Below are 15,100 nucleotides of genomic sequence, written 5' to 3' on the forward strand. Positions count from 1 at the left end.
ATGGATAGATAGATAGATAGATAGATAGATAGATAGATAGATAGATAGATAGATAGATCTGTATACATCTGTGTCTGTGTGTGTACCCCCTCCATCGCTTGACAACCGATGTTGGCGTGTTTACGTCCCCATAACCTAGTGGTTCGTCAAGAAGAGTCCGATAGGGTAAACACTAGGCTTACAAAGAATAAGTCCTGGAGTCGATTTGTTCGACTAAAGGCGAAGCTCCAGCATGGCCGCAGTCAAATGACTGAAACAAATATTTTTTTTCTTTTGTCATTGATTCCCAAGTTAGTCCATAAAACCAAATTTTAAGTTTTTTCTTTTATTTTTTAATTCGATTATTTCAGATTAGTTAAAAACTTAAACGCTTGTATTGAGTTGGTGCATAATTATTGCGGCATTTTTTCAATAAATTCTATTCAACAAAAACAATAACAACACGTAACAAAAACATCTTTAAATGATTATTCTGGAGCATATTCACCATCTACTTCAATTACTGCTTCACATTTGCTTGACAGACGGTTAGACCGTCATTTAAAGATGTTTTTGTTAAATATTGTTATTATTTTTGTTATATAAAATTTGTTGAAAAAAGCCGCAATAATTATGCACCAATCCAATAGTTTCCATGCATTTCATTATCTCTTTAACAGACATCAGTATGCATCCACAAATAATTTGCTGATTTCTATAAATAAGACTCTGTAGTCTTTTTAGATCCATGTGCCCGACAGTGTATCATTGTCAAAAGAGTCACGCAATATGATCGAATAACCGCGGTGTCTCAAAGTCTTCAAAAATCAGTGAATCGCGTGTTATGAAAACACATCGATCCCACCAGGGCTTATTTCTTAAGCCTAGTACCTATTCTGTCGATTACTTTTGCTGAACCACTAACTTACGGGAACGTAAACACATCAACGCCGGTTGCCAAGAGGTGATGGGGGACAGACACAAACACACACACACACACACACACACACACACACACACACACACACACACACATATATATATATATATATATATATATATATATACGACAAGCTTCTATCAGTTTCCGTCTAGCAAATCCATTCACAAGGCTTTGGTCTCTCCGAGGCTAGAGTAGAAGACACTTGCCCAAAATGTCACACAGTAGCACTGAACCCGGGGTCATGTGTTTGGGAAGCAAGCTTCTTACCACACAGTCACATCTGCGCTTCCACACTGCCACGCCTGCGCCAATATTATTGTTGCTAAAACCAATTACACTCAAATTTCTAGTCTATATCGATTGTTTATTTAGGTGACAGATAAAAATCTATGCGGTTGGAAAAAATCGATTATTATGACTTTAATGTCCTTCTTGATGAAATTATGAACATAATCAAAATTTTTGTCTATGGTGTTTACCATTCACTTGCATAGTCCAAAATGGGATTTTCTGAAAATTTTATACTGAGATGTGAGAAGTGTTTCCAAACAAAACTAAAATAGGGCAAAAATAGATGTTAAAAATTATTCTCAAGTTTTCATTTCGTAACTTATACGAATATATAGGCGCAGGAGTGGCTATGTGGTAAGTAGCTTACTTACAAACCACATGGTTCCGGCTTCAGTCCCACTGCGTGGCAACTTGGACAAGGGTTTTCTACTTTAGCCTCGAGCTGACAAAAGCCTTGTGAATGGATTTGGTAGACGGAAATTGAAAGAAGCCCGTCGTATATATATATATATATATATATATATATATATATATATATATATATATATATATATATATATATATATATATGTATATATATATATATGTATATATATATATATATATATATATATATATATATATATATATATATATATATATATATATATATATATATGCTTCTGTGTCTGTGTTTGTCCTCCCATCATCGTTTGACAACCGATGCTGGTGTGCTTACGTCCCCGTAACTTACCAGTTCGGCCAAAGAACCCGATAGAATAAGTACTAGACTTACAAAAAATAACTTCTGGGATCGATTTGTTCGACTAAAGACGGTGCTCCAGCAAATGACTAAAGCAAATACAAGAATATATCTTTTATAGATCACAAGAACTTCTAAGGCGTCTTACTCGGTTTCATTTGTATACGAAGTGACCGACATCACAACATCGCCCCTGAACAAGACACTAGTCTGTTGTGGGGTTCAATGCCAGCAACGTCGAAGAGAGGGGTCAAGTCGATAACCTCGACACCTGTACTTGACTGTTAATTGTATTCTATCGATCACGAGGGGATGAAAAGTAAAGCTCATGTGGATGCGATTTGAACTCAGAACGTAACGAGTCAGAATAAATGCCACTAAGCATTCTGCTAGGTCGCCACCTTGGTACGAATATATATAAAGGTGAAATTCGTTAAAGGCAATTGATTTCATACCTTGATTACATCACTTGTGATGGCGATAAGCACGATGCGCTATATTTAACTAAATCTAAATAGAAAAGGACAAAAGAACTACGCATTTTTATTGTCTGGGGAGAGTCATTCTGATTTAGTGATTTATTACGTAACACACTCACCGGTTTGATTTCCATTCATTTACTTATTTATTTTTTCTAAAGTTTTCGTTGTGTCTTGCAGCCTCTTCAATAGTCGTTGACTCTGTCCGTTATAAAAGCTGCGTCCTTTTTGTTTGTTAGTGTTCGTGTGTGCATGTCAGTTTACATGTGTATACACATCTGTGTGTATGTATGTATGTATGTATGTATGTATGTATGTAGGTAGGTATGTATGTATGTATGAATGTGTGTGTCTATAGGTATAGTTTTGTGACTATGTACGTGCATCTCTTATATATGGATATGTCTCCCTGTGTGTGTCCTTGTGTGATTGTACGTGTATGCATGTATGTATGTATGTATGTATGTATGTATGTATGTGTGTGTGTATGATTCTCCCATCGGATGAATCCATATCATCACTTCGTTCTGACTTTCCCTTAATGTTTGTTTTCTTGGCAGAAATATTCGGGTAGCTTGCCATTGCTTTCCCCAATTGAATCTCCGTTGGCCCACAAATAGCTCTTCCGTCCTTCGACAGGTCTTATTCTCAATCCCGGTTGGTGTGCAGACACCTTCCTCAAAAGCGGAGCAATCTACTCAAGTGGAGGAACCGGTTTAGTCGCCGACCACTCGACCATGGAAGAGGTAGTACTGATTTACATAATACCACTAGCAGGTCTAAACCAGATGAGATACCTAGCCTGACTTTATTACAAATATCTCCTATGCCAAATCATACTATTAGGTAATCCCATAAATAATGAGGTTTATTTTATACTTTTATTTTTCAAAAGATAAACAAAATTCTTTTTTAATCTAAAATATATTCTCCTTCATTTTCTACAATGCTTTTCCATCTACCTGGCTGACTTGCAAGGCCTCTCTCCCAAACGCCACTTGTCTGTGACGACAGATACTCTTCCAGGACTTTTCTGACCACATCTACAGAATTCATATTTTTTCTGTCCAAATGATTTTGAAGACTGCGGAATAAATGATAATCAGATGGGAAACTGTCCGGCGAATATTGTGAGTGAGGCATCGTTTCCCATTCAAATTGCTCCAGTCTTTGGAATGTCATCCTTACTGTAAGTGGCCGAGAATGATCTTGATGGAAGAATCACTTTCGTCTTGAAACCAAAGATGATAATTTTTCTTCTAGCGCTGACTTTGGCCGCTCAAGCTACTCGCAGTAGATCTCCTTTCTTATCGTTTGGTTTGGGTTTAAATGTTCAAGGTGAACTAAACCTTTCATATCCCACCAAACAGATAACAACACCTTACGTGGGGGAAGACCTCCTTTAGCCTGGTACCGGTATTTCTTATTTCCCTACCCACTGTCTTCGACGCATTACATTTTTATAGCGAACCCAGTCACTATTTGGTCAAAAAAAAGGTTCATTTATGAGACGTGACAGCAAAGAAGAGCACACATTCCTTCTCTGCACGCGATTAGACTCAAAAAGTTTGTGAGGAACCCACTGACCCAATTTGCTGACTTTTCCGATGGCACGCGGATGTCGATGAATGGTTGAATTGCCAAATACAAGCTTCTCTGCCAGTTCCTCAATAGTTACGATGGGATTTTGTTACACCAGGCTTTGCAGTGCGTCCTCGACGATCTCTACAGATCATCCAGAACGAGGCTCGTCATTTAGGCTGTAGTTTCCGGCTCGGAATTTCTGGAACCACCGTTGAAACTGGCTTATGCTTATTTTCCGATACACATATAATGCATTAATATTCCTCGCACTTGCCGTTGCGTTGTTACCTTTATTGAATTCATAAAGTAAATACGCTGAATATGCTCCTTTGCCACTTCCATTATAGAAAAGTAAAAGGTAAAATTACTACCCGCTCTTATAGCAAGTTGATGCAAGAGGTTTATCCCGTTGCCCTCCGACTTTTGGTTCATGGAATTGAAATAACCGCATATTTTATGGGATGGCCGAATATATTTGCATTTATTATGCAGTATAGTCTTCTGAGATGTTTTCGCTTCTTCATATCCTTCATCTTCATAATCAACTTCATTTCTCTGATCCCTCTATGTATTTATCACTCTTAACATTGTCAATTACGTATTTTATGCTTCGCTGCAGCGGTTTTATGGGTGGTCAGCACATCATATTGGTGAAACACAAAATAGGAAGTTAAGTTGGTAGGCTACTTGGTAGAAAGACAATGATCGCATTAAAGCTAATTTTCGTTTCCATATATTTATTATTTCAAGCAGTGTGTGTGTTCGTATATGTATGCATATATATATAAGCAAAATAATATATTCCTCTATACACAATCATACAAAAAAATCCACCATTTTTTTGTATTTATTTTTACTCGCATATATATATATATATATATATATGTGTGTGTGTGTGTGTGTGTGTGTGTGTGTGTGTGTGTGTGTGTGTGTGTGTGTGTGTGTGTGTGTGTGTGTGTGTGTGTGTGTGTGTGTATGCATGTATATATCTATGTACATGTATATATATATATATATATATAGATATGTACATATGTACATATATGTGTGTGTATGTGTGTGGGTGTTTGTGTGTGTGTGTATCTGTGTTAGCGTGTACTTAAAAGTTCACACTGCATACGATAGAAATGGTGTTTTAGTTAATATTGTTATGCGGTAATCGTGCAAACTTATTGTAAACAGGAAAAGAGCTAGTAATAATATTTGTAAGGATATTTGCGTGTATATAAATATGTAAAAACGTTTGTATCCATCATTCGTGTTTGTACGTCGACATTATAACCCAACGCCGAACACGATATAGGAAGTAAGTTCTGATGTTATGCAAAACAAGCAAAAAAAAGTTAGAGCATCATTTAAGGAACCGGGTGACAGAGTTCCGTATAGCGCATGAGTTGATACTGTCTTTGACTTCAATACTTTCAGCTTTTATAACCTACTGCAAATAGTCAGGAACCTTCGGCAAAGCTATTTGGTGGGAATTTCACACAACTTTCTTTGAAATAAACCATTGTGTGATTGATAAAACACATACCACCTAAGCATACATGTCTTTTATAGCGATACAGTTAATTTCGCGTAGCTGCTGTTGTCTTACGGCTAAGCTGTGGTTCTAAGATGAGAATCTGAGTGAGATGGTTCGAAACTAGACTTAAGACACCAGATCTAATAATCCGAAACATTTAGTTGGTCTTTCCAAGCCTGATGTACTCTAATCCGTATTCTCTATATATTACGATCAATTAATTTTATTGGATTATATCCGTTCTTGCTGATTTAAGATTTCAGATATCTTTAAAATGAGATTTTGTCCGGTTGCTTGTATAACTTTTGTTGATCAATATATTTTCATTTCCTTAAATTGCGTATGGCCCAACTGCGACAAAGACGTTTCATTTCATTTTATTAAACAGGAATTAAAATTTTTAAGAAGAAAATAACTTCAATATATTCAATGATTTTTTATTGCTGTTTAGCTCAAGATCAACCTTGATTCATTATCAAAAGCGAAGCAGACGTGAATTTCTCGTTTTGTATATGTGTATTTAGGAATTCATAATATATTTTTCTATTTATTTTTTAAACAGATTGTTTTTTTAACATGGGTGATGAATTGAGAGATATTTGTTGCTATTTCTAACAGTGACTGTGACCATGTAAGATACATCCTCGTTAGATCAACTCCACGATATTATTGTTTCTATATTTTTAAAGAAAGATGTACGTCGAAACTCAGAACTTGAAACCACTACGAATAAAAACGATGTTCAACAGTGTAATACAGATCACTTTTCTATGGAGTTAATCATATATATCATAATTAGAATTATGTCAATAATGATTTCTTAATTAAATTAAGGGACAGTTATGGAGAAATATCGGTATGACTCATTGAGATGGTGAGCGGAAATAAAGTCACAGAAAAAGATAACGTCATTTTAATTTAAATACCGTAAACGATAAATATCTTAATATTTGCAATACCCGAGAATTTTTTTATTTTGAAAATGTTAAAATAGAATTGTACATTTCTTTTATAGCATTTGATACTTGAATTGACTGTTATAGCGTTTTTCACTCCCACATTCCCTTCACTTAGGACATACACACACACACGCTCACATACACACGTACACGCAGATACACAAAGACACACACACACACACACACACACTTTGCTACTCCTTCAATTAAACATTCTCCTGCGCTAAACAGCTATTTCTCTCTTGCTTTATCTCTCTCTCTCTCTCTCTCTCTCTCTTTCTCTCTCTCTCTCTCTCTCTCTCTCTCTTTCTCTCTCTCTCTCTCTCTCTCTCTCTCGCTTTCTTTCTTCCTTTCTATCTTTCCTTCATCTAACTAATCAACCACATAACATAACTCCAATCTCTTTTTCCTAGCTCTCACCGCTAACACTCTTCCCTCTCTTTCTTTCTTTTTGCCTCTTCCTTCAACTAACCAGGTGGTAGTGTCACACATTTTGCCTTACAGTTTAAAACATAGATTCTAACTCATATATTAAACACAATATATAAATCTTGCTCACAATTATAACACAAATTTATATAACGCCATTACATGTATATAAAAAAAAAACACGTTTTAGGCCTTATTCTAAATATAATAATGAAACAAAAAATTAATTCAGTTGTGTTTTTTACAGTTTTCTTCTGATGTTTTTCTGTGACTTCTATTTCCGTAATTTTTTTTCCTTTTTCTGGACCGAGACTACTACACTACATAAATTACACTGGAAGCAAGTAGCTGACGTTGCATGGTTTCATAAATATCTTGAATTACATCAACGATTAAAAAACGTTTTTGTCTGCGGCAACTTAAAACTTGTAGAACAAAGAAAATTAACGTATCACTTGTTTGAAAATTGTTTTAATTAAAATAATACCAAGGAAAAAGGAAAATGTAGAAATCAAAAGGTATTACAGCATTAAAAATATACAAATATAACAGTATAAAACTGTGTCTATGCGTATAAAGAAAGAAAACCTAGGTAGAATATTTAAAAAACGTTTTTTAAACGCTAAGAAAACATTAAATAGAGATAAAATACAAACGAGTTTAAATCATTTCGGTCTCGATTCAACTAGAATGTTTCCAACCGTATACATGAGGTCTCAGTTTGAAGTGCATAGTCAGTCTATCTTATATAACCGAACTTTAGTATTTTTCATTTTTTAGCATTTTCAGTATTTTCTTTAAGTTTAAAAACAAGAATTATTTCAGTATTTTTTTTTTATATTTGGTCTGACGTTACAACTGGAAGCAACGCTTTGGCTCAGTGATCCGTGAAGTGGAGAATTTTTACACAACAAAATATCCACAAGACAACCACACGTAAATCGACATACTTTATAGCTAGTTAGTTAGTTAGTTAGATAAATAGATAGATAGATAGATAGATAGATAGATAGATAGATAGATAAATAGATCGATCGATCGATAGATAGATAGATAGATAGATAGATAGATAGATAGATAGATAGATAGATAGTTAGATAGATAGATAGAGAGAGAGAGAGAGAAAGAGAGAGAGAGCTGAATAGATAGATAGATAGATAGATAGATAGATAGATAGATAGATAGATAGATATCAGAGTGTTACCTATCATATGGTGGGTGAGTTTTGAAGTATATTTTAGTCACTATAAGTAATATTAGGAAATGTGGTGTACATACAATTATCATAATTTAACCTTTATGAAATGTTTGTTGCTTACACAAAATAATGAAATGAAGACTAATTTCCGGAAGAAAAATATTCATTACGTTTCAATATATTTAATGAAACAAATTTCTCATTTGTATAACTCCTCCCCCAACTTCTCTAATTTATTCTATTTCCTTTTTCTCTCTCTCCTTCTCCCTCTTTTCCTTTCCATTGTCCCCTCCTCCTTCTCCCTAATTCTCCTTCGTGGTCTCTATGATTCCTTCTCTCCTATGTCTGTGCGTATGTGGCGTTCCTATACTTCATTGCCTATCTCCAAGCCTAGCAAGTGCATTTATCCTGCAACGCTTATGCTAACTCTTTATATTTCTCTCTCTCTCATTTTCTTTCTTTCTTCCTTTCTCTATACGATGCAAAGCGTGACTGGACAAATCAACCGACAAACCACAATTTTGGTTATACTACACACATACACACACACACGCACACGCACGCACACACACATACATATGAAGCAATTCCTATATCATACATAAAGAGTGTTAAACTATAGCATACTTAAAGAGTGCGCAATTTCGATAAAACATTTCTTATAGATGTGAGTATTAAAAGAAACACAGGAAAAGCGGGAAAACATTACTCAGCAGCGGTGTGACGTTTTTAAATAAGTATTTCTGCTTTTTTGAGCTTCGTCAATAGCAAGCATCCAATGATACCCCATGATAAGAGAAACTCGTCGGCTGTAAATATTGCTAAAGAATGATTGAAAAATCACCGCTAGGTATTTTTCGGATCACTGAAAGATTATCGGATAATACACAGTACGCTAAACAAGTTCATCTGATTATTCTTCTATCGGAACCTCAAAATTTATGTATATTTAAATCTGTGCGTTTATGTGTGTGTATATGTGTAGGTTTGTGCGTGTATGTGTGTGTATGTATATATATATATATATATATATATATATATATATATATATATATATATATATATATATATATATATATATCACCAACGGACATCACCAACGAAGCAAATAAAATGAAATACATAAACAAACAAGTTAAATACGTAAACAACGAGATAAAGTGGAAAACAGGACAAGTAAACACAGAGAAAGGATCTACCGTCAGTTGTTGGATGTCTATCTTCTCCTCATTTCGAGCATTCAACGACAATGTGAGTCTTCAAAGACAGTTGCTCCCATAATTTCTAAGATAAAATTTAGGATTTATGGAGGGTCAAAATTGGAAACAAAAAATAATGACAGGGGAGACATACAAGGAAACCGAACGAAAACAAACATGGAGGATCGTTAGGCCAGAACGAGCGGAAAATAGTGAACGCTGTGAGAAGCATTGGGGTGGGGGGGGGAGAAAAGATAGAAGAGAGAGAAAAACACGTCCGTTCGTTTAAACGTCCGTGTAGGAAAAGAAAAGATGGAAAAGAAAGTGACTGTATGGTAAGATGCTTGCTTCCCAACCACATGGTTCTGGGTTCATTTCTACTGCGTGGTACCCTGGGCAGGTGTCTCCTCCTATATCTTCGGGCCGACCAGAGCCTTGTGAGTGGATTTGGTAGACGGAAACTGAAAGGAGGAGCTTGTCGTATATATATGTATGTATTTGTGTGTGTGTGTCTGTCTCCCACCATCGCTTGACAGCCGATGTTTGTGTGTTTACGTCCATGTAACAGCGCTTCGGTAAAAGTACTACGCTTACAAAGAATAATTCCTGGGATCGATTTGCTCGACTAAAGGCCGTGCTCCAGCATGGCCGCAGTCAAGTGACTGGAACACATAAAAGAAGCATGGTGCACGCATGTAAGTGTGTTTGTGTGTGTGTATGCACGAAATAGCATTCATTGAAATACGACGTTATACAATTATATTTAATACGTTCGTGTACCCTCGGGTGTGAGAAAGATTTTCACAGTGGAAACAGTCTCGAAAGGAAATTCTCAAAAGCAACATATGTGAAAACACATCATCGGATCTTAGGACACTACTTCGTGTACCATTAGTGAATTTCTTGCAGTTTGACAAAAATTTACGCACATCAGCAAATGTACAGGTGACGTAAAATCTTGATGATGGCATATCCAACAATATACTGGATAAGTGGTATATTACAAAAGAACATTCCAATTTGTAGATAAATCAGAAGCATACCAGGCATGCGAGAAGCAAAGAGATCAAACATTATATCAAACAATTATCTTAATTAGTTTATAGCCATAACTTGCTATGAGGAGCTGCAAGAAACATAGACAAGATGTAGTTTTGATATATCCTGATGATCATTAAAAGCAAGAAGATATCTTGTCGGTTCAGTAAGATAAAAGAAAGCACACCTCAGGGTAGCAGACAGTTATGAAAGTGTCATCATTTTTTCTCTCTTGTACACACAAACACACACATACACACACACACAAACACACACACTCATGCACAAAAGTATAGATACACTCATACACATTTACACATATGTATACATATATACGTGGAGGCGCAATGGCCCAGTGGTTGGGGTAGCGGACTCGCGATCCTCTGACCGCGGTTTTGATTCCCAGACCGGGTGTTGTGTGTGTTTATAGAGCGAAAGCAGCTAAAGCTCCACGAGGCTCCGGCAGGGGGTGGTGCGACCCCTGTTGTACTCTTTCGCCCCAACTTTCTCTCACTCTTTCTTCCTGTTTCTTGAGTAACGCTGCGATGGACTGGCATCCCGTCCAGCTGTGGGGAACACATGCGCCATAGAAAGTGGGGAACCGGGCCCATGAGCCTGGCTAGGCTTGAAAAGGGCGAAAAAAATAATATATATATACATACACATACACACAAACAACACAGATATATAAAGATATGTACTCACATTCATACATATAAATATATACATATATGCACACATATATATACATATACATGCATACATATACGTATATATACATATATACATACACTCACATATATACACACACACAGATATATATACGTAGACATGCCCATATATGCATATGTATATGTATGTGTGCGTGTACGCATATACGTATACACACGCATGCCTCAGCGTGAAATGATATATGCGCGTATATATATACACGCACACACTCACAGCCCAACATTTATACACTTATATAAAATATAGTGATATAAACCAAATAATAAAATTTAAAGAAAGATATATAAGAAACATATTTAAGAAATCGTAGACAGAGAGCTAGGAGGCCATACACCGGATTGTCAAACATTTCACTATCAAACATTTCATTATAGAATACAGATGCTGCGAATAGATATAGTGAGAAGAGTAACCAGGCGGTCGATGATACAATGTGACATATGACTCCAACACTGCTTAAAGGTTTAAATACAGTAGTCCTTCGCTATATCGCGGTTCACCTATCGCGGTTTATTATTTAAGCTTACGTCGATTTCTCCGTGATGTTGTTTTGCATTTATAATAAAATAAATATACACAAATTTAAAAAACATTCATAAACTACACCAACGTCCTCCCAACGATTAGCCGGAGAGGATTTTTTAAATGAGAATATCTGGAATAAACTCGACCGCTTTCACAAAAGAGAATACTAAAAATGAACCCGACCGTAGTACTAAGTAGAAAAACCGGAAAGTAGTCCGAATTCATCCAGCGCTTCTTGAGATATCTTGTCCACAGACAAACAAGCAAACAAACACGACTGAAAACAACACCTCCCCCTTAACGAAGGCAGATGTAAAAATATACAAACAAATCAACTTTGACAGAACTTAAGAGTGCGTAAACAAATATCGCAGACACTTTGTCACAGTCGACTGTCTAGTTGTTTGAACGCACGATTTACTGTTATGAAACATTGATACTTTTAGGATCTCAAGTTTTTCCTCCACTAACAATAGCATCACTCATATAATTGAGGTGAGAAATATTTCTAGTAAAGAGATAAGGCGTCAAGGTTATGAGATTTCAATGACCCAGTACATGCTTGGTGCAAATTTTGTCGAACTTAATGTAGGACCCTTCGATTGGATCATATAATCTGATTGAAAAAGCCAACTCTACCGCATATTATATCTTTTACACCATAAAATGAAGAGAATAAGACATCCAACAGTACAGTCTTATATACACAATATCAGAAAAAGGACGAGATTGTCACGACTGAAATACTTAGGCTCATTCGTAAGGTGGAAAGCGCTGACTTAGGGGAATAAGCACGAACAATAAAGTTTTTAAAAATAAAGTTGACCCAGGCGAGTTTTGAACCCACAACCAAACATAATATGGTCAAATAACTTGTTTTGAAGTTTAACGAAAAATCAATAGTTTTGAGGTAAATTGACCTCAGTCCTTCACTAGTATTGAGTTTATTGACTCCAGAAGGAGAAAAAGCAAAGTTAACCCAGAACCTAAAGAACCAGAAGAAGAAAGGATGCAATGCGATTTTTTCCCCTCGGGAAGGAGGAAAACTACAACTGACTTCGGCGAGATTTCAACTTCGAACGTATAGAACAGAAAGGAGGACTGTCAGTAATCTTTTATCGATGGTCTAATGATTCCGCCTGCTCAGCGGATTAAATAAGGGTTTCTATTATAGACATAAAGCCAGAAGTTTTGAGGAGAGGGGGCTTAGTAGATACCAGCTACTCTCGTTCTTGACTAGTACTTTATTGTATAGACCACTAAAGGATAACACATAAAGTTCACTTCGGCAGGATTTGAACTCCTGATATTGAAGTACGAGAATAAATACTGCAAAAAATATTTTTCGACCATCTACCAAGTGCAGTGTTTGTTGGGCAAAATTTCCAACAGAAAAACTCAGTGGTTTGGTAGAAATTGACGAATGTTCTTGGATTGAATACATTGAGACAAAATACTTTCAATATTTCGAGATCAAATCTTACCAAGAGCTACTTAATGTTTCGGTGTGTGGAGAAGAGGCGCTATATAAAAGAAACAGTATATATTGGAGTCGATTCAATCAACTATACCCATCAATAACAAATTTATATGACTGTGCTAATGTAAGAAGAAAAAAAACAGCAATAATGGCTGTAGTAAATATACATTCTACGCGTTTCAACTGTTATTAAAACAGTACACACATCAGCGTTTCTGTTAAACAGCGCGAATGAATAAAACAAACTGACGCTTTTATCAGTGTTCAGTAAATAACCACTGTATGTATGTATTAAGTATATATCTATATCGACTTCGCTTTGGGAATGGATAGTTCATTAATCTTATAATGCACATTCAATCCTCAACAGTCAACGACTATGATTTCACATTAACATCACAAACAAAGACAAGAATTTGTTACTAGACTAGTCGCTTCTAGAGTAAGCCATGTGTGTGTTCGTGTGGCGGGGTGTATCAATTATATATATGCGCGTATGTGTTGTATATAAATGTGTGTTTGTGTGTGTGTCGCAAGCGAAAGGTAAAGACAGAGATACACAGACACACATATATATTCTTAGATAATTTTACGTGTATGCACATAGACACACACAAACACACATATATATATATATATATTTATATATATATATACATATGTACACCTACCCACACACACATACATATATATGTATGTATATATATATATATATATATATATATATATATATATATATACATACAAACATGTACATATGTAGATAAATATATTTGTATATATACATTAACACATTATCAATAGACATTTTATTTACATGTGTGTATCCATTTAGCAATATATATCCATAATATATATATACATACATACGTGAGTGTGCATATATATATACACACACACACATATATATATATGCCTGTACATATATAGTCCTATCTATATGACATATATGTATTTATATAAACATGTAATATATACACATATATATATGTGTGTATAAATATGTGTGTGTGTATATATTTATTTATTTATTTATTTATGTGTTTCAGCCAAGTGGCTGCGGTCTTCCTACACACATATATATATATGTGTGTGTGTGTGTGTGTGTGTGTGTGTGTGTGTGTGTGTGTGTGTATATACCCTCCCTACACACATACACAATAACATATACATATATATATTTATATATATATATGCATATATATGCATGTTTATATAATTTTCATAATTGTTTTGTTTGATATTTGATATAGAAAAAAAATCAATGTTTTTATTTCGCGTATTGTGGTCAATGGCTTGTTATTGTTTTTCTTGTATCTTGTCTACATTATTGTTAACTTGTTTTTCTTTTGTATTCTTTACACATGATGATCATTACCATTATTTCTGATTTATTAAACAATTGTCAAAGGGGGTCGAAGAAATTGACCGTGACAAAAACGGTTGTTATCAGGGAAACAACATAGAACTTTTGTTACGGCTTTCCGCAATGCTTTTGTTCACATCTCGCTCTCATTGTTGCAGAAAAACCTCTTTCTATTGACGATATTGTTATCGAATTGGTTTCAGCCAGAACCTTATAAGCGATGCAGTCTGAGCTTGTATTGTTCATTGATATGAATAAACTTAATTATTGATCTGCTTTGTTTTTGTGTCCAGCCGCATTAAAGTGGACAAATAGCCAATAGATTTATTGACCGAAATTAAATGACAAACAAAAACCAGTTAATTAGTAGGAATAATTAAACTACTGAATGTCTTTCTACATAATTGTGCTGTGAATTCAGTTCTGAAAGTTAATGATTTCGTCTTATCTATAGGAAGTAATGTCTTCATTAAGAGTGCAGTGTGGCTGTGATGATGAGACATTCATTTCACTCCTGGAATTATTTGTGACACTAGCTAAAAGAAAATCTTTATAAATAAAGGTTAAACCATGACTGTGTGACAAAGAAATACGCTTGCAAGCAATGGGTTTCTGGGTTCAATCCTGAATG

The sequence above is a fragment of the Octopus bimaculoides genome, chromosome 6 (assembly GCF_046866305.1).
Source record: "Octopus bimaculoides isolate indiv1 chromosome 6, ASM4686630v1, whole genome shotgun sequence".
Taxonomy (NCBI): Eukaryota; Metazoa; Mollusca; class Cephalopoda; order Octopoda; family Octopodidae; genus Octopus; species Octopus bimaculoides.